Below are 22,296 nucleotides of genomic sequence, written 5' to 3' on the forward strand. Positions count from 1 at the left end.
ACAAGGTTGCATTGCAGTGGGGATTTCTTATGACACTTTTACTGTTGTGAGTCGACCATTCAGTTCAGTACTAATCTGACCAGGAAGAGTATCAAATCGTTCTCGCATTGGCGTTCTCTGACAGTACATTTATTTGAAAGTATTACATAAATTGATAAGCATGGTTTGCTTGTTGACCTATCATTAATGTAAACTTCCGGAGAACTCCAAACACATCGTCGATTGCATCTTCCTCGTCGTCAATTTCAACTGAGTCTGGTGCTGCTGTGCTTTATATGAGGAGTTCAGGAAGGGGAGCTAACTGTAGTCAGCAGGCTGACTACCGCTGATATCATAAGGGTAAATATTTGAGTTGTCCAATGAATTATTAGGATATGAGTCTGTAAACTGTGGCAGGGTTGTCCCAATCGATTGAAGAGTTTGCATTCCTCAATTGACATGTCAAGTCACTCACGGTGGGACCAAGTCAGACAGTCCTGGTACACTGTATAACAGATTGGTAGGAGTCCACGGGTTTGCTGAAACTCCCGCACGGGAAGTCAAATGGTTCTTGATTAGGCGATCTATTCCCAGCTATAAACAATGTCACTTAAACAGGATCTTGTTTGCACCGAGATAATTTCCCGGGGTTTGTGAGTACATTCGGTAACCAATAATCGTTGTAATACAGGTTTCTCGACTTGTAAAATTGTTAATTTCGAATTTTCGGCTAAGAACATATTAACGAACATTTGGTAGATCTTTTGTATTCAATAAAATGTTTGCTGGTAGATATAAACAATATAACAACGAATAAAAACAGATGAGCAGAGTCCGTCTTTCGGACTGTTTACACAAATAGTTCAAACATAATAAAACAGTGTGTTGGTAGCGTAGACATTTCGAGTTTAATGACTAAGTGTATGGTCACTTCTAGCAGTAAAACTAAATGTATTTTACTTTTGGAAGTTAAGTCATCGTCTAAATAAATTTCACAACTTCGGGATGCACGTTAATGGCTTTATTTTGGGAGTTGTGAAAATATATTTCACAGTTTGGTGTTAGGCTAATAACTTATAGTAACTAACATATGGGAGTTAAGTTAATGGTTTTATGTATCTCATATGAGGGAGTTAAGTCAATGACTTTATTTATCTCATATTAGGGAGTTAAGGTAATAGTTTTATGTATCTCATATTAGAGAGTTCGGTTAATGACTAAATGAATTTCATATTTTGGAGTTAAGTTAACTGCTGAGTGTTTTTTTCACATTAGGGAGTTAATGACCTGACGTATTTCAATTTTGGCAGATAAGTTAAAGACTAAATTTATTTCACATTTCGGAAGAGTTAAAATAATGGCTAAATCTATCTCACATTTACGAGTTAATCTAACGGCTAAATATATCTCACATTTGACCCAGTTTGCAGACGACTTATTGAGAGTTGCAGGCATAAAACACAACCCTCATGCTTAGTATCTTTGAAACGATCATTATAAAAGTATATTGCAGCATCTTTACGTTACAACGCCAGCGTGTGCTATATCGTAAGACTCAGTGAATACTACACCAATCATCAGCATCGCATTACAGCTGACCAACCCCATTGTTCGTGAGTTACTATCACGATTGTTTACTGACCTAACAAACCGCTGGGAAGCTCAGTTACAGCTGTCCGTCCTGTGTTACCGTGCACACAGTACCCTACGGCTGCTGAAGGAGGAACCATTCATGTGATGGACTAACCGCTTACTTACGTACAACGTAAGTATCGCTTTACCTAATGAATCTATAACATTTAAACGTAGATCCACCAGATCTTTTAGAACTAAATACCGTATATATTATGTTAGAATATGACAGACTCGTCCTCGCCTTTTACTAATAACTTGGCATGCATTTCACACACTCAAACGAAAAACCAGAGCGTATTTTTGGTTAAGTGCTCGTTGATAAAATCTGAATATATCGAGTGATGATGTTTTTAATTGAATATGCATTTAGTAGAAATACTTAAAGGTACCTGCTTTTTAAAATACACATGGTGTCCTTTTTGTGTATTAATAGTTTTTAAAAGTACACTTTATTTTAATTAACCAGGCGATATTTAACTTCTTATCAAGATTCATTGAGCTAATAACATTTCTGAGTTATCCCGCATAATGAAGCAAGCATGCATTTTACCATAAATCTCAATACTTCAAATGTTAGTTAAGCATATATATATTCATGGAATAATATTGACATGTTTTACAGTTTAGTTGGTCAAGCCTTGTTTCCCTCGAGCTTTCTTTGTAGACGTCTTGGTTAGTTAGGTTTAAGTTGGCAGTGTGCCTCACATATAGACTTAACCCAGAAGTCAAACAGACACCCGATACGAACACAGGTGTTCTAGAGTATAGTGTTTCTGGCATTAAAAGGAGAAAACGTCATAGCTGACGTAGAAATGTTATCAAAAATCTTCAACGTGACCGTCAACATTATTTTTAATGTGGTTGAACAAAATATTCGTCTTTTTTTTCCGAAACCAAAGAGCTTCATTACCTAGTTTCATAATTTACACGAATAAATGTGTTTTCTCTGGTTTATATGTTAATTTTCCTTGATTAATTTATACGCTGTTTCGTTTGTAAGTTTGGTACTCGGTAACATCTGCTTTCTGTGATGTCCGATTGCCATTTCTTAACAAGCAGTTTTATAATTATCTCACATGCTGTGCACTTATTATTTATGTACGTGATGTCTGTAACAATATTAGCACTGCAATGCGTATGTATATTGTTATAAATCTGCTAAATGAGATAAAACTGTTGTATTTTGAACATGTAAAGAAAAAAACAGATTCCATTGTTTTGAAAAAAATCAAAGCAACATAACTCACATAATTTCAGCAAAATAATGATGTTCAACACTTCATATAAAGCAATATGTCAAAAGATTACGTTGTACACACAAGCCAAAGTATCTGGGATAAGGAGTCTCTACTGTACATATACAACCAAGCATCCATTTGAGGTTTTCCTGTGTGCACGAACCGAAGTGTCTGGAATAAACGATATTCACTTTTATTCTTAAAACCAGAGATCTCAGATACAGGAGGTGCAACTTCATATGTTTAGTCTCGATCTAATGCCACATTTGCCACCTCGCTTATCGCCAATGTATTTAAGGGTGCCATTTTCTTTTTCCTAAGCATTCTTATATATTAAATATATATATATATCCCTCAATTTATCGACAAACCCCGTTATAACGCCAATATTTCTACTGCCAAACAGTGTCACGCGTTTTTACAGTACATAAACAATAGTGTCCACGTATTGAGGTTCCATTTTACAGAGTAACCAAGGAGATCCCACTTAAGAGGTCCCACCAGGGTGTCCAGACTAGATGTATCTGACACGGCGACCCAGGCACCTACTGTCAATGACCGACACACTCGGTGTGTTGTCACGTAGACAGGAAATACTTAATCTGTCGGTAGTCACATGAGATGTGTTGCCTGTTTCGAAGCTCTTCCTTTATTAACCGCACTGGAAGTCAAGGCTCAAAGGGTTCCCCAGAAATGTCAAATATGTGTTTCCTACGACGTAAATAGAAATAAGAGGGAGTATGCATATTAGGGAGGGGGCGAAGTAGGCTTATGCTTAGCCTGAGTTTCCTCTGGCTCTGACACTTTATACTTATATAGTATATGAAGTAGTGCGCTATGGCCTCACACCAGACTTCTATCTGTCAAAATGTCAAAGTCTGGTGTCAGGGCCAGAAGATACTCGACCTAGGTTAAAGTGAGGTTGAACATTCAAGTCATTCTAACGTTGCTATGTGAACTGCTTCCTTTCCCCCAAATTTCCAAATTTCATCCTTTATCAACCACACCCAACTCGGACAAATGACCGTCGCGTGTCGTTATAACCTCTCTGTAATTCGCTTCTTTGGACTGGCAGCGTAGCGCTGACACGTTATAGGTCACCTTGGCTCTTCTTTGAGAGTATATTTGCTGAAAAATGCTCTTGCAACCTGTATGACTTTTCAACGACAACCTATGAAGATGAACCCTTGCACTTAATACAGTGAAATATTCGGAGTAGGTGTATTATTCCCCGGACGTAGGTAATGCAGATCTCATATTTAAATCTAGAGTTGGAAGTAATATCACTATACAGAGGCTCAGATGTATCAAAGCCATGTGTTGTAATGTACATGTTTTTTCCGTGTCGAAAAGACGAAACAACGATAAATGAAGATAAATGAATCTCAAAACAAATTGCACAATCAGACCCTCTTATATTTACAACCTTACATCACAACAACAATGAAAACACGATGACGATGCTCACAAACCAAATGTCAGTATAACCTTATCGATAAACGATTGTGTTCGTGTTTTTTCCGCACTCGTGGATCCTTGTGTTTTTCTATTTAAAGCAAATATAATACATGTAAATGGCGCCATAGAATTGCTTCTTCGCCCTTTTTTCATCGTAATGCTATCATGTTGCATATGATGCTCTTTATTTGTAGTCTAGGAACTCTCTAATCGTGGATTGTAGGAACTCTCTAACTGTAGTGTTGAAGATTGGCGGTTGTTTCCCCAGCGATGCCCATCCAACGTTTTTATCATAGAAAGATATGTTTCCACGTACAGGGCTGAATTGGACAATTAAGGAAGTGTTTTTGGTATGCTTATAAATTACTGGAATGCGATGCTTTTCGTGATCCTACACCTGACAGGATTACAATGCTGAATAGTTTATCAGTTAAACACGCCGGCCTCCTACTCGACTTCCGGAATGAGATTTCTATAACATTTAATCACAGCCTGTAAATTGAGCCCAACATGGGACACATTACTTGTGTCTGACCGATGGCACCATCCTTTCAGCTTGTAAAGAGATAACATAACAGCCACACGCTATGCTGTTGTGTCTATTGTTTAATCATCATTTTGTCCTTTTAGACATTAGATATTTCTCACTTCAACATAAAATACGTATTTCCTAGCGTTGATCCATGCTGTCACGGGTATCGTCTGACAACCATCTGATAACCGTAAACATGGTGATGGCATTTGGTAAAGTTATGGTTCTCGGTGTTGTCTATCAGAGCTGTGTTATTTCAAACTCCGTATCTACAAGGATACACACAGACACACGCAATTCGTGATAATCTTATTCGGTTTAATTTAGTTGCCGAGACTTAGGTGAGAGCAATGACCTGTTTTGGTGGGAATTTTGAATGGGAACAGAGTGTCACTGAAGACTTGAGATTTTGTTTGCTTTGAATGGGTTCTTAAATTGGAATAATTAGGAATGGGTACTGATATTATGAGAGTTTGATTGGGAACTGAGATTGTGAGAGTTCAAAAAGGTACTGAGATTGTGAGAGTTTTAATTGGTACCGAGTTTGGGAAAGTTTGATTGGGTACTGAGATTGTGAAAGTTTGATTTAGTACTGAGATTGGGAGAGTTTGATTCGGTACTGAGATTGGGTGAGTTTGATTGAGTACTGAGATTTGGAAAATTTGAATTGGTACTGAGATTGGGAGTGTTTGATTTGGCACTTGGATTGGTAGAGTTTGATTTGGTACTGTGATTGGGAGAGTTTGATTTGGTACTGAGATTTGGAAAGTTTGATTTGGTACTGAGATTTGGAGAGTTTGATTTGGTACTGAGATTTGGAGAGTTTGATTGGGTACTGAGATTTGGAGAGTTTGATTTGGGACTGAGATTTGGAGAGTTTGATTAGTTACTGAGATTGTGAGAGCGCGAATGGGTACTGACGGTTTAGAAAGTTAGAATGGGTACTGAGATTTGGAGAGTTTGATTTGGTACTGAGATTTGGAGAGTTTGATTGGGAACTGAGATTTGTAGAGTTTGATTGGGTACTGAGATTTGAAGAGTTTGATTTGGTACTGAGATTTGGAGAGTTTGATTGGGAACTGAGATTTGGAGAGTTTGATTGGGTACTGAGATTTGAAGAGTTTGATTTGGTATTGAGATTTGGAGAGTTTGATTTGGTACTGAGATTTGGAGAGTTTGATTAGTTACTGAGATTGTGAGAGTGCGAATGGGTACTGACGGTTTAGAAAGTTAGAATGGGTACTGAGATTTGGAGAGTTTGATTTGGTACTGAGATTGTGAGAGTTTGATTTGGTACTGAGATTTGGAGAGTTTGATTAGGTACTGAGATTTGGAGATTTTGATTGGGTACTGAGATCGTGAGAGTTTGATTTGGTACTGAGATTGTGAGAGTTTGATTTGGTTCTGAGATTTGGAGAGTTTGATTGGGTACTGAGATTGTGAGAGTTTGATTTGGTACTGCGGGTTTTGATGTATATACATATAAGAAATGTATAATTATATAATATATCTTTTGATAGATATTCAATGTATCTATAAGAAATGAATTATTATATAATATATCTTGCGAGATGCGTATGACGTACGAGTATAATTCATCTAAATCCTTATTGAAAGCAACTCTCTTACCTGGTACACACTAGGAACAAGTAAACACCTGTGTCTAGTTACGATATTGCGTTGTTCGTTGCTAGTACGAAACAAGCACTCGGAAATATTTGCAAGGTGTTCCGAAATAGATTGACAAAAAATATGATTCGCGAAATTAAAACCCCGAATAAGTTCCGGGCAAAGAGTTGCGAAATTTTAACACCGCGAAGTTTAACATGTATATAGTATAAGTACAATATATATGATGCATCTTGCCAGACATAAACTTATAACACTTTAAGCTAGATACTTGCACTCTATATTCCACTCGAATACGTACGAGATATCAGGTTTATCCGGTGATTCATTTTAGTAACCATGCGTACTTTTAACGCGCACTGGTCGCATACTACGCTGTTTCGATATGGACAAGTACATGACATGTCAATCTTACAAGGTCGAAGTACAACGGTAAATCACAGCAAATCTGTATTTGTTAAAAAGAGTGTGCATAACTTGAGATTATTATCTTTAATCATGAGGTCCTCCGTTTCTTATTTCATATGGCAAACTGTTAAATGCTTACATCCGGTTAGTATAAACTTCGAATTAATACAAGTATATATATAGGTGTATGTAAGCCTTCTGTCCTTCGAACTGCTGTTGAGTGCACCGCCCGTCACAATTACAACTTCAATGTCAGGATTCTCCCGGTCGGAGTGACACTGTATGACAATTTGTACTGCTTTGTAAGCGTGTCGAGGTGAGAGTGACGGTGCACTTTAATTATGTGTGTAGGTAGAATTGAAATGGCTGGAGGAAAAAAAAAGTGACAGCGTACATGTGTTTTAATTAATCAACGTGTCTACCTAGGTGTGATGGTACATACAGCAGTGACGTCTGTTCGCTTCTTCTGGCTGATCTCAGAGATAACAATGGTGAGTTTAACCTAATGTGATGAAGACACTTGAGGTGTACACGATTTATCGTTTTAAAAGGATGCACACCTATCATCTTACAATTGTCAGGTATGACGTAAAAATACACGTTGAAGAACGAGTTTTCCGAATATTCTAAATGTTGAAATATTATTGCCTTATGCTTGTGTTTACCTGTTAAAACCGTGAATGTTTGTAATATGAAGCCGGAAGAAGGAAGAAATTCTACAGTCACATGAAACTGTTGTTTGGGTATAATTTTAATTATGTAATGCCGTACACAAAGTAAAGGGAGACGGGTTTGTCGTATATATTAAGTATTGTGTTCCATCAGTTTAGTAATCAAACCCCGATGTTTTTGGATTTTTAAGATTCTAGAACAGTTAAAATAATAAATTAAAAAAGCTTTCTAACTGACAGCAGATGAACATTTGAATCAAGATTAATGGAAGCTAAATTTGAATACGAACCAGACCTGGGGAAAAAAAACCAGTATTTGTGTGTAAACAGTGTAAGCGTGACTGAGATTAGGTCGACACGACACGATGCACACTTGTAACTACCTACAGATCACAACGCATATATATGTTAAACATTGTCAGTTGTACATGTGTGAACATTAATAACTACCTGTACCCAGAGTCCATCACAATTAGTCAGCAGGGCGGCAACACGTGTAGACAACTATATCGTTTATAGTAAACACGGGTGGGTCTGTGAACATTTGAGAATAATCCAAATCAGTTGACGTTAATAGGGTGTTTTAAATTTAAAAACCTCTTATTTCTATTTTTTCGTAAAAATGTTATAGACGTATATATATTTGCATCTCTGACAAAGCTAAAAATGTTGCACGATTATTTTAAATGTATAAAATGTTGTTCGCCTTAAAGTCACAATCATTATCTACGACAATCACTAATATATAAGCAACGGATAAACAATTTGATAGCACAGAAATTATACCTCACCGCAATTTTAAAACAAATCAAAAAATCTATCGCCATCACCTAAAAACAATAGGAATTAAAGAAGATGCAAAAAGACAGTAATATAAAGAGAAGAAAAATAAAAACGAAAGAACAGACACCATGAATGTATACATGTGACAGGTACCTTACGTGACAGGTACCTCATATGACAGGTACCTCATGTGACAGGTACCTTACGTGACAGGTACCTCATGTGACAGGTAATACACGTGACATGTACCTCACGTGACAAGTACTACATGTGATAGGTACTACATGTGACAGGTACTTCATGCGACAGGTACCTTACGTGACAGGTACTTCATGTGACAAGTATTACACGTGACAGGTCCTACATGTGACAGGTACCACATGTGACATGTTCCCCACGTGACATGTACTACATGTGACATGTTACCGTGATTCCCGTGTGACAGGTGGCCATGTGAAAGGTGTCATACATACCTTGCCCTTATTACAGGTACCCCATGTGTCATGTGGCCTTGTAACAGGTACCTCACGTGACTTTCATATGTGACAGGTACCCGCGTGTGATATGTGCCTCACGTGACGAGAATCATTTATGTTATAGGTGTCGCATACGCTTCACCTTGTATCCCTCATCATGTCTCCTCTGGTGTTCAGGAAAATGTGCTACGATGAAATAATAATTCCGCTATCGATAGGTCACTAATATTAAATCAACGGGAATATTGAACGAACATTGGAGTTATCGTGTAACACGAACATATAGCGTGTGTTTGTTGATGGAAAGAAGCACAACATTGGCTTTTTTCTAAATTTCAATCTTCATTTGCCTCGTAAAACAGATATATCTTAAAATGTGTGGGAGAATGCTCTATTACCCTATCTGATGGCGACAGGTAGACACATGAAAAATGTTGTGATAGCCAGTTCATAGTTTTTAAGGAATTTGCGTTTACTAATTTAACATTTTCGTAGTTACCCGGCGACTTTTAATCTTGATCTCTGGCATTGAGATTTTTTTACTGATCTATTTCTTAACGAAAAGCAGTATCTAGTGTTTGTTGTACTCCTTTTATAACGCTGATAGATATTGAGACTGTATTGTGACAGTGTTCGCTCAGAAGGATAGTCTCCATCCGAATTCGAGGTATTCTCGATCCCATGTGAAAATCGCACTTGTACTGGGACCGAGGATGCATTCGAGGTGGGGATAGTAACTCTGGCAACTTATCAGAAAATATGATGGAACGTTTTATTTTATTAAAATCATTCAAAACTGTTGATGATGTGCCTTACCTGTCAGGTTTAGAGGTGCTTACTGCAATACTTGTGACGCTATGGGAGCGTAACTCGCAATCTCTGACAGGAATGCCGGTCTTAGGAGACGGAATATATTTGCATTTATGATTACATAACTTCAACAGTTCTATGATTTAATTAATGTGTAGATGTGCTTTTTACGATCATTCATAACTACTATGTGTGTTATCCTGGCATATATATTATTGACGAGAAGTTTCAACAGAGTCACTATGTAAACCATGTTGGCCGCTGTTTACCAGGCGAGGGGTCCATTAGGCTCCCGGAGAGTCATGAAAAGTATTAGAAAACCCAACGCAGAAATCATTTCAACAGCATCATCACTGATAGCTTGTATATCACTAAAAGACGGTATAGAGTGGGGCCCAGGGGGTCGGGACGACCTGCTTTCATGACAAATGGTTTATTTATTCGTGTACCGAAACGTAAACGTAACCGTTCGGAGGTCTTCCCTTAAGTTTACCGTCTTTCTTCAGAAGTTAGATTCTGTCTTTCAAAATTGTCTTATCCGCTACTGAACAAGGTGGAATGGTTCCAAGTGCAACACTGATTACTTGAAACATGCATTTTCGAATGTAGGATCGTTTCTTTGTAGTTTGATTAACTGCAGTAAAACATGTATAAGTTTAGCGGTCAAGCATGTCGTACTTTTTGGCACCGTTAACTGGACATCTTGGGAGATTAATTAGGCTTTCTTCTACTATTATGATGAAAGGGAGTTTAGGTGTATGTGATGCACTTTCTTTCCGATAAAACTGACAACGTTAATCGCCCCGAAGCGTCATGAATGTTTTTTTTTATATCTTTATGCTAAGGAAAAAACGAAATTTACAAAAAAATATGATAATGTCGGTTCAAACGCCTATATGGGCTCTCAAACATGTTTTTTGTTTGTTTTGTTTTTGTTTTGTTAAGTCGCGATTGCGAAACTTTTTGAAGTTATCAAAAAGAAAGAAAAAAGGGTTAGAACACCATTACAGCCAATACTTTAGATACTTAAGGATCTATCGGTGCCACTGCCGGTCCAGCAGCGTTTGACAAAAACAGTACCACTCCTGGACTCTTAGGGCCTACAGCGCTAGATACACAAAACGCATATTCTTATCTTAGCATTCTCTTCAACTGTAATGGTGTTTTTTTTCGAAATCTAAGAAAAAAGGTGGCTGAGCAACCGTTTGCCTTGCCTTGCATGGTACAGGCTATCTCACCTCATGAAGATCTACAAGACATTCTGATGCTTTAATGAGTCAAATTTTGCTGAATTTTCGTCGAAAAACGGGGATTTGAGAACACCAATGTTATTGAAAAAATACACTTGCAATTTTGTTTAAAATTAACTTAAGGAAAAGTGCTTCACATTTAATTATTTATGGGATAAAACGGATGCATCAATGGGTCTTGATAAAATCCCAGAAATATTAGGTCCTGGTACAGACTGACTTCAGGGGAAGTAAACTACCAGGCACTCTACGTAATATAGCTTATGCTTTCAATGAAACTGGAAACACGAATTTTAATCAGATCAAATTTATGACCACACTCTTAAATGACAAATTGCTAAGTTATATATATGGAAGTACCATGAAGCGGTGAGAAGCATACAGAAATAGCATAGTGATATACAATTTGTTTCCCGCCATCATGTCTTCCCTTTGTTCAAAACATATTTGGACAATCATCTTATTTATCAAAACTCGACAATAAAGACAGGCTTTTTCTATACAAATTCAGTGTACATAAGTAATACGACATGTTTTCTGAGACTGTGAGACAGACTGTGTAAAACAAAACGTAAAGACGGAATGAGTCTTATTGCAATGCTGATATCGGGGATGACTTTGATCACTTATGTAATGGCGAATACAAACCAAAAAATAATGATTTGGAAATATATACGATAACAACTGTTCTATAACTAGAACTATAGGCGGTTTGTTATCGTTTTGACATGAAACTATGCGCAAGTTTAGGGTTCGTCGTTATGATCTTATTTGAAAATCATCTTTTTCCTTGTGTGATATGAAGGTCGATATTAAGAAATTTGCTTGTTAGTACATTGTATGTCTTGTAGTTCCGTTGTCACTGCCCCGATTCCCTGTTTGAAGACATGACATTGCTTGGATTTGTCCTCGGTTTACCTTGTGGGTTTCGCCAATGAAGCAGAAGGCGCGTGCCCTTCAATAGTTTTCTTGTAAAAAATCATCCTTTGTTTAAGAAACATCAAGGCAATTGCAGTTTAAAATTTGTTTGACAATATCCAGAATAAAGTCATTGTTGTACGCCTCCAATGAATACTGTAAGGATGCATATCGTTTAACCATGCCATGTTCGCATCAATTATTTCATAGCAAACCAAATGAGTTAATAACGTATTCCTAATTATGTAATAAGTTTATTTGTCAGACTGCCATATTCGTGATTACAGTCAATGTTGTCGAGAAATGGCCGGATAATTTGTACAGCAGGTGCCTAACTATGCCGTTCATGTAGGAGTTAGCGACTGTTATCTACATATAGGCCGTACAGCAGATATAAATCTGTTTACTCTGTGAACTCCTCCCCCCCCCCCCCCTCCTCCTCCTCCTCCTCCTCCTCTCTATCAGAACATGACATGTACTTATCTCATTAGTTTCCAGTACCGAGTGCTACCTTTGAAATACACATAAAACATCGTCTGTTGGAATTAGTTTAAACTTGTTTTATTTTATGCATGAAATCTATTTATGTCAAAGTTTATATATAGGATAACAGTTTTGTTTTGATTCACATAAATAATGTTAAATGAACAGAAGATGATTAATTGGGGAAGGTATATTTTCGGCACCGACAATCTCGTACGTTTTCGATTTAATTGTTTATCTGTTATTAATTGCTTCCCATCAGCAGCTGATACGATGAAATAAAACATCTAATTTAACATTAATAATGGACAAACTGCTTCAATGGTTTGACAAGATTTGTCACGATTTTAGGAAAATTGCTCATTCCATTGTTTTATTTAAGGAAACGATTTATTACAGTTAGCAAGTCAAAACACGATATACTTTCGACATCCGCTTTCTTGTACTTTCACGAGGAAAATATATGTATATTGCATCATTTTATAAGTAATTTATGGCAAGAGATAAGTATAAACTTGGCAAAACTCCTGTACCATTGTTTTCCATATAATGTGTATTCCGCATATTTCATCAGAGATCGTTTTAAATAAAAAAGTAAATCACGTGTGAACCGTTGCTTAAACTGGCAAAAGCTTGTAAAGCATGGTTGCGCACGGGAGATTGTTTGAATGATTGTAGAGAGTAGTTGTGTACTTGTGTTTGTTTGTTGGGTTTTACGTCCTATTAACGGCCATGGTCATTTAAGGACGTGCCAGATTTTGGTGGTGGAGGACAGCGACCTAAAGCCAGTTCCTGGCGACTGCCCCACGTAGGTCTCGTAGTCTTAACAACTTGGCCACCGCGGCCCCTTGGTTGTATAAATAGATCAATATACAGTAATATGTTATACATGTATGTAGTTTTATTGTAAGGATTAACAATTTACAGCAGGTTACTATAAACTTTCATAGCATAGCCTTAGACAGTAAAGTATGTAATGCTTAAAAGTAGAGATACGTTGAGTAGGCTGTTATTGTGCTAAAAGCAGTATATTGGACTTGACATTGATTTTCGAGCGGAATGCGTGATTTTGGTGATTGCCAATTTAGATTTTAATTACGTGTTGATTGTTCAATTAGGAGGTGAAACGTCGTTTTTAGTGTCTATACAACGTTACAACATGACATTTGGTTTGAAGCAGAGACTGTTAGGTCGAGAGTGTAAACCATTTCATGTTTCAATCGCCAGAATAGAAAAGAAAAATAATTTACTATCACCCTTCTAACATAATTTAACAACTACTGTGCCCATATTTTTAGAAACCGTTATCAGAAAGAGCGCGTGCTCGATCTGTGTGTTGACAAGGAGACTTTTGTTATTTTTTTAATGACATCCAAAGATTATTACCACAATGCCACCGATTGGTGTGATTAAAAACTCATTAACTCATTACCGAGGAAATTTGATAAACTTCATGACATAGTCCCGAAATCGTGGAATCATTAATTCTGACGATGACGGTATAGCCATCATTATTTGTAAATCACTCAGCATTCGGACTCTTCCCTTTACTCCGTTAACAGAACAGGGACCTGCATCACTATGAGTCAGTCACCATTCGGATCCTCTCTTTACTCCGTTAACAGAACAGGGACCCGCATCACTATGAGTCAGTCACCATTCGGACTCTTCCCTTTACTCCGTTAACAGAACAGGGACCCGCATCACTATGAGTCAGTCACCATTCCGACCCTCTCTTTACTCCGTTAACAGGACAGGGACCCGCATCACTATGAGGCAGTCACCATTCGGACCCTCTCTTTACTCCGTTAACAGAACAGGGACCCGCATCACTATGAGTCAGTCACCGTTTGGACTATTTTCTTTACTCAGTGATCAGGATTACAATCAGCCAGTTAGCATTCGGGCCTTCTGGGAGCCGCATTTCTGCCCTTGCACACAGCAAGGTGCTGATTTTCACTGCGAGCTGTAATTATCTTATTATTTAGACTGATGATCGCATGGAGTAGCGTTTATAACCTCACAAAATAAACAGTGTATTTAATTACCTATCTGTAAACATATGTCAGTACAACTCTAAACAATTATCTAAGACAACATTAAGCTGTCACACAAATGGTTTAGAGATACTTCTCAAACATTTGTTTTCAAATTCTTCACAATATTTTTTATACTTTGGGATTCAAATCATCAGAGATTTGTGTACGTGTTAATATGCACGTTTAATGTGTTTGATATCATTGAGCGGCATTAAATGACTTTGAGGCTTTCCTTCCAAAACATCTGGTCTTACTCGTTTTGTACGTTTTCAAGGGTCTCCATGAAAATCTGTCCATTGTTCATATTTTGACGTAGTTTTATCGAATTTGAGTTCGAAACACAATTTTATTCACTCTTCTATTCAATTTTGTTTAAAGCATAATGTTATGGATAATATATGTCTCTAATTGTCTAATTAATTTTAAGGTTTCTTAACTACAATCAAAGACAATACTTTGCGTCAAAAATTAGATTTAGTCAAACGTGATCTTGATGACCCGCCCCTGTAACGGTAGCTCGGTATCATAACGGTAAATCATCATTAGTTTCATACACGGGAAATCAGCTGGTGAATGAAAGTGATGAATACTCATTAACAGAGACAAATGGTTTTCCAGGTTTTGGTTGTTAAGGTTATAAGAACAGAGGCTGCTTCTGACACCAAATATGTCACGATTAGATTTGTAGCTTTCTCGGAAGGTTCATTGTTTTCTTCTTAAAAGATCAATATCATCGATGGTGATTTGCATATATCCATCATGTCTATCTAAAAGGAATCGACAACTTTTCTAATGCAAAGGTGATAGAAATGTCTACACCTCCTGGTCTGCAGATTTTAGAATTTATATGAAACATTCATCGTTCTTTTTTCGGTTTGTTGTTAAGGTAGAGAGCCCAATTCCAATAAGATGTTTCTACCAATGTACCATTACTTAATGCAAATTATGATCTCAAACATGGACGACTTTTCAGCATCCGACAATTCAAAATCATTTCATTCAACATTAAACACGGTCTTTTTATAAACATTTTGATAATTGGGAGTATAGCTGGATCATTCACTTTCCTATGTAGTCAAAAGAGATCATGAGTTGACTATTCCGTCTTTGCGTATTGCAGAGTTATCTTCTCTTGGGAGCAGGGATTGATTGTTACGTCATTGGTTTGTGTGAGAAAATTACGTCGTTTCTAAAAAATTGATGACGTTACTGTCACAAACAAGTGACGTAACAATCAATACCTGCTCCCAAGAGAAGATAACTCTGCAATATGCAAAGACGGAATATATTTTTATATATTAAAATCAGCCCGAAATTGTGAAATATACTGAGGACAAACAGAATACTTTAGTGATCCTTTTTCAAAGACATAGGCAGCAACAGACATGGACTCATTGATGGTATGCAAACTTATCCTGCGCTATCTGAAACTAAAACATTTTTTAGCAGATGTATAATTTGATTGATCACATGACTAAGTTCATAAGAAAAAATCAGGGGGCAACTTGTGGCTTTAAATTACGCCATACCATGAAACATCACTCATTATCAGAAAGATTTATTATAAAAGTTCTCAGTGATTATATTGCAAATGTGCATCTCGGTAGCTCTTCAAAAGAGTTACCGCAAAGGACGTGGGTTACTGTTTCCCCATATATATTATTTGGATTCCTAGGGCGAATTTGATAATGTACACGTTAAGGAGAAAAATAATAGGCCACAAAAGGAGCATGGACTCCGATATGATTTTTGCCACGCGATATTCGATCTGCTGTCCGGAGTGCTTCACCTGGGTATTTCTTACACCTACACCTACTCTTTATTTTCTACAGCGTCTCCCTTGGGACCTGTTTTCTAACCGGAACTGTTGTGAAGTCGAGAATCCTTGAACAAACAAAACAAACAAATAATCAAGATTGCATCCACATCCTTCGAGATATATTTGTATGATTAACAGATAGTTCCTACATGTGAACTTTGATATACATTTTTCCTAAAATGGGCCCGTTTTAACAAAGAATTAGTCAGAGATCAATTGAAGCAATGCTCTTTTTAGGCTTTGCCTTTTTATATTACGATAGAAAGTTTGAAACGTCACAGCCATACACGCGGAAGGTCATTTATGTAATCATAAAATATAGTTGTACGTGTAGCTCACACATACCCGTAAGGTTGTTAAACCTCTGTAATTACAGGTGGAAGCGACTTATTGTCATGTAATATCTGCTGTATCCGTTTTGACTAATTATACAACATATATAATAATTAAAATAGTCCAACAACGTGATTTATTTAGCTTTCACTTCGGTGATCGCTATTTCCGGAACCTTTACAGTGCCTTTCGACTACAGTGTAGTCGAATGTTATCAATTAAAGCTCCGTCTTCTAAGTACAGATTTTGTGGGTCCATACCGATAGTACTTTTGTCTAAAGTACACACGTGGTACTCTTACAATGAGGCTAAATCAATGGCCATTGTGTTTACTCTATTCGTACTGCCTGTTGTCGACATCTGTCACTTCGAGCCGACTTTCGTTAACACCAATACAGGTCGATGGTCTCTGTTCCTCGTAAACACATTTCTCCCAACTCGCTTTCTCAGTCATATTTACCTTGCCCATATTTTCTCTTTAAAGAAGCCTTCAAAGTTTAATTGTGATATAAAAATCGGATGTTTTTATCCAAATTCCAACCTAAGAATTTATAGGGCAGGTGCCATGTACGTAAAATGTGATTAATGCCCCAATAGGTACCAAGCTGAGATAAGTGACGTCACACATCGCACTTGTTTGTGTTCATAACCTTCCCTGTAGATTTCCGTGTGGCTTTGTACCCGTTGACCTACTAACTGTATTGTTACGGTGAAGTAAATGCTGACTTGAAGGCTAGTTAGGGCGATCAATTTCACAAATCACCTCCCCACAATGTAAACGTATTATCCTTATCTTCCCCTCCTCACAAAATACCTCTACCCCCTCCTCCCTTTGCAATCACCCTTATCACCCCACACAACGTAAAAATGTATTATCCTATTTCAGAAAACAAAAACTGACATAAGATAGTATTTAGGACGACATATCCAGGTCTTATAGCGTGTAGATGGTCACCAGTTTTTAGCTTAGAGAACGCAATCTTTCCATGGTTTACCCAATTCGGTCAAACCATGAGTTCCGATTTCTTTATATGGTCGGAGAGAGAGACTCATTCAGACACGTGTGTTGTAACGGCAGTTTGCATTGGTCTATCGCTGTGTGTAAACGTACACAACCTTGCAATAATTAAATGCCAGTGCAATAATTACTTTTTATTCAAATGATTCCGCGATTCCAGAGAGACAAAGCTGATGTTACGCTCATCTCGTAGTTGATACACTGTCAAATTGAAGTTATATTCCGATGTCTTGCAATGTCAATAAATTACATCTTACATCTCAACATTCTGCAGATGAGATGTCAGTGTGTAGCTTTGACAAAATGAGGTCAGCATTTAGTTTTACCAATGTTACGTCAGTATCTGGTTTTGACAGTGTGACGCCAGCATCTTGATCTGTCAGTGTGAGATCAGCATCAAATTTATAAATGATATTAAATCCGCCCCTCTTTCAAATCCTTAAGATTTAAAACAGCCAGTGGTCAGGTATATAAATTATAAAATTAATGGCAACGATTGATACTGCGCCGCCTCTATTGAAAGTAAAAGTAGCTTTCAATTTTCCGATGGAACTGTAACTTTGTACTCCTTTTAACATTCGGAACACCTCGTCCCGATTACAATTCCTTTCATCACATAACAAATATGCTGAGGTGTTCCGAATGCTCATGTGAGATGTGTATGAACTTTTTTGGAGCAATAAAATACAATTAATTAACTATCATGAGTGTATTTATGAAGAATATATCACAAGGATGAAAAAAATGCTGCGTAAGAATGAACAAAAGATACTTAATACCACTTCCGTGTTCTTTCCGGGGTTTTTTTTGACATTTTTTTTATTTACCATAATACACTCGAGAAAATTAGTTAAATATACCAGTAATATACTTTATTCTAGGCAGTCCACCAAGCCTCTTGTTCGATATATCTCATAACCCATTGTCGATTCGTTTCCTAAGTATATGATGTTTACGTGGTAAGGCGCCGCTAACCATGGTCAGCGTAGATTGTTATGGTCAAGAGGTAATTGATGACGTTGTGTTGACCATTCCTGTTAGATAGTAGCCAACCTTATCGTAAGTTTGTTTAAAACATTTAAGATAGGACGCTAATTAGGACGGGGTTTGGGTCAGCATTGGGGGTATATTATCGACGGTCAGGCCATTTTGGTCATTTTGAGCGATTATTTTACCGAGTGTCTTTGGAATGACCACTGTGAATGTTCGATAGCTGTTTACCCTACACTGACAAATGACGCGAGCTGGTGATATGGTTAAAGAGTTATGTCACACCTGGAATCAATCAGAACAATACAGCATTGCGACTACCCGCAGCCATGGTGGCTGCTGAGGGATACTTTTCCTTTCCCGCAATTTCGCTTTGATCCGGCGACAAAGCAAAAAGGCGTTACATGTATTTTATTTTGCTAAACGACGCTTTTTCGTGTCAACAAATCACTTTTGTTAAATAAAATGGCGTTGTTTTCCTCACCCACGAAGCACGAAAAAGCGATAGAGTGCCGTTTAAGAAAATAAAACGGCGCTTTTTTCGCCGCGACAAAGCGAAAAGGCAAACATGATCCTAATGTGCCACCATACGCAGCAGAGTGGCGTTATTATCTTGTTTAGTAAAATTTGAAGCTTTCATTTGATATGATATTCGTAACAGTTACAGAAATAAAATAAGAAAGTAAAAGAGAGATAGGGTGAAATAAACCTCTTTGTAAGCCACAGTGTCGTTTGACCAACTAGAGAACGTACATTCGGCTCGACGTCCGACGCTCGTTCTATGTAATATAATATACTGTACAGCTTACATGTACTAATGCAAGTGCCATATACGCTGATGACTGCATATGTATAATGTACAGTACATTTAATAATTTAATATGTTTCAAACATAAATTTGCTATAGTTCATTGGAAATCCTTAATTCTTATACTTTCATTTATGTATACCACAGTACTTGATATGTCAAAACGAGAATTGTTTGCCTAATGACGTCATCAATGCATTGCCGACTAAAGAAACGTATGAACAACAAAGGTAAATTATACGTCTTTTCGTGATAATTTTAAATACAGTGGATGATGTCACTTTAAAATTTACAATGTTATAACAAAAATTTAAAAAAAAAAAAAGGAATTGTAAGCAAGCAAAATATTGGTTGTACATAAAGCATTACAAGAATGTCACGTAATGAAATAATATTTAGACAGACGTTGAAAAAATACTTAGGTGTTGAAGAGTATATCAAACAGGAGACAGACAGCCATCGGTCGAATACGTAACCGTACCGTGTCAGCCAGGATTGCACGCGTCCGTTAACAGGTAATGAGATATTCAGCCATCGCTATTAATCATGTAGATGATTAGTGTCGTATTGTTTTCGGTGTCCGTGGAAAATGATATTTACAGTTGAGTAAAGTGTGTTCGTGATTTAATCAATGCGGCAGACAACATCAGATACACCATGATATCAATTGTCATATTTGAATCAATGCAATAACAATATACTCACCGCTATATTTCACAAAACATGTGATATATACGCCGTTTTGATTAATCACTTTAATAAAACTACCTCATTTAATCACCGCTGTATTTACTACAGCTTAATTAATTGTCACGATATTCACCGTCTCACTCTTACACCGCGGTACTCACTAGTACATCCAACAACCGCGATATTCAACTAACTCACTCTAATACTGCGATTTAATCCCCGCGATATAATCTGACGTTTTAAATCACAGCGATATTAATTATCCTTGAATCACTGCGGCATCAATAGTTTCACTCATTAAACTCACGATATGCAATTATTTTATTCAATCACGGGGATATTCACTATCATGCAGTCACCGCGATTTCACTTTCATTCAATCAACAGAATATTCACTATCACTCAATCACGGGGATATTCACTATCATGCAGTCACCGCGATTTCACTATCATTCAATCACCGCGATATTCATTATCATGCAATCACCACGATAAGCACAATCATTCAATCACCGCGATATTCATTATCATTTCATTGGCCAGTCGATCGATTGGTTTAGGTTTTAAAGATGTTAATATGAGGTATAAAGCGAAGCAAATTTGGATTTAAAATCGAGTTTTAAAATGATAGGTGTATCCTTGATTTATGCATATGGAATTATGTGCATTATGCGAAATCTGTGTCATTATCATACAACAATATTTACTTAAAGTGCCAGCACAATGCATTTGTAGGTACCTAAACTTGTCAGTATTGGAACTTTCGCGCTGCAGTCAAGTGCATCAGATGTATCGGATGATTCCATGGTCATTATTTTGCTGTGAAATGCGAAAAGTAGATGTAAGTTTATAAAATATACGAGCTAGAAACGACGTTTCTCAATATATTTTCAAACTAACAATAACATTCACAGTTAATGTCTTATCACCTTTTAACCTTTCCTATGTAGCGAAGCTATTATTAGAATGGTATATATATGTACGTATTAGACATTAAAATCTTTTTCAATTTAATTACCACCAACATCAGAACTCTTCTGTTAAATCGACAGAATAATTGTTGTCTAGCTGTTTTAGTGATATATACTCTTAAGACTTAATAACAGCGATTTTCGCTATTTAATTTAATAACGATGACATACACTGGTATTTTGGACTGGCCAGGTCTCCCTGCCTTAGATTATAATGCGTCTCGTCTCACAGACATGGCCTGGTGCTAGATATGTTATGTCAAAATTAAGTATAGGACACTCATATTCTGTCGAATCATACTAACCACCGACGTTTTCCTTCCTTTTTAATGGAAAATTTGTTTCAAAATATGATTATATATTAATCTAATATAGACTTGTACACATTCTGGCAGGTCACTTGTCCTTATAGCGGAAAACGGCGATTTGTTCCTGTAATTCAAAACCCGTAATTACACAGGTAAAATACTTATTTCTACAGGTAAACAACATGCAAACTTCTCATCTATTAACATGCGTTGTCAAAGAAGTTATACACAGCAGTTCCCGTTGTACCTCGTATTTTAGTTGTTGGAGGCCGTTATAGCAGACTCCCTGAAGTTAATGCGGCGTTAAAATGCTTAGTATTTGCTTTGATTCTCTGATGTGTGCATAGAAACTAAATAAATAATGATGAAATCAATATTTTCCGAAGTGTCTTGAAAAATAAATCAGTTTGAAACTAACACGTTTGTTTAGAAATTACTACACTAATGGTGCTGAATACGTGAATAAATGACAGGTCTTCGCCATAAGATTCGGTAATTTAGAGATAAGTGTGTGTGTATCAAAGTTTTAGTATATACCTATATGTTGTTTGTAAAAATGGCCATTAATTAAAATTCGAATTCAAAGATGGTCTATATAAATGAGGACGACAGGTATATATCAACTGTGATGCTACTAAGTTATAAAGTTAAATTATTCATTAAACGTAAATACCACTAGCATTATCATCTGTTTGTGCTCTGCGTCGATCAACTTCCCCCGCAAAAGAGATAATTTTTATGATATACTATTGTAGCAGTCAAAACGTCCATGAAACCGTCGCTATGACTAGCTGATTCTCTACGGGGCGCTACAGGTAACACTGTAGCAGATTTACCTCAGTAACACTTCTACCTGATCATATTAAGTTAAAAGAAAGAAAAAAATACAGGATAGTTACACATGAGCTGGTTCTGAATGGAATTATGTATGCTGGTACTACACACATACATGGAGGCTAGCTTATTGACGGCTACCACAAGATATAAACAGATACCCCAGTGATGACGAGGGTAAGTAAAATGTAAACACTTATCTGAGAAACACACATA

At 36.9% G+C, this 22,296-nt stretch overlaps 1 protein-coding gene across 7 annotated transcripts in view; it reads left to right on the forward strand.

Moving 5' to 3' along the window:
* Window positions 1-22,296, forward strand: part of LOC110443593 (prostaglandin E2 receptor EP4 subtype-like) — a 55,792-nt gene that overhangs the window by 21,491 nt on the left and 12,005 nt on the right. Inside the window, exon 1 of one of the 7 annotated variants that reach the window (XM_021487890.1) lies at window positions 1,535-1,744. The exons of 4 other annotated variants lie outside the window; for them this stretch is intronic. The gene's annotated coding sequence lies outside the window, so the exon portion shown is untranslated. Of the gene's footprint in view, window positions 1-1,534; window positions 1,745-7,073; window positions 7,371-22,007; window positions 22,258-22,296 lie in introns of those variants that run through there. 2 more of the 7 variants (XM_021487887.1, XM_021487892.1) reach the window with 2 other exon arrangements.

Source organism: Mizuhopecten yessoensis, unplaced genomic scaffold (genome assembly GCF_002113885.1).
Source record: "Mizuhopecten yessoensis strain PY_sf001 unplaced genomic scaffold, ASM211388v2 scaffold716353, whole genome shotgun sequence".
Taxonomy (NCBI): Eukaryota; Metazoa; Mollusca; class Bivalvia; order Pectinida; family Pectinidae; genus Mizuhopecten; species Mizuhopecten yessoensis.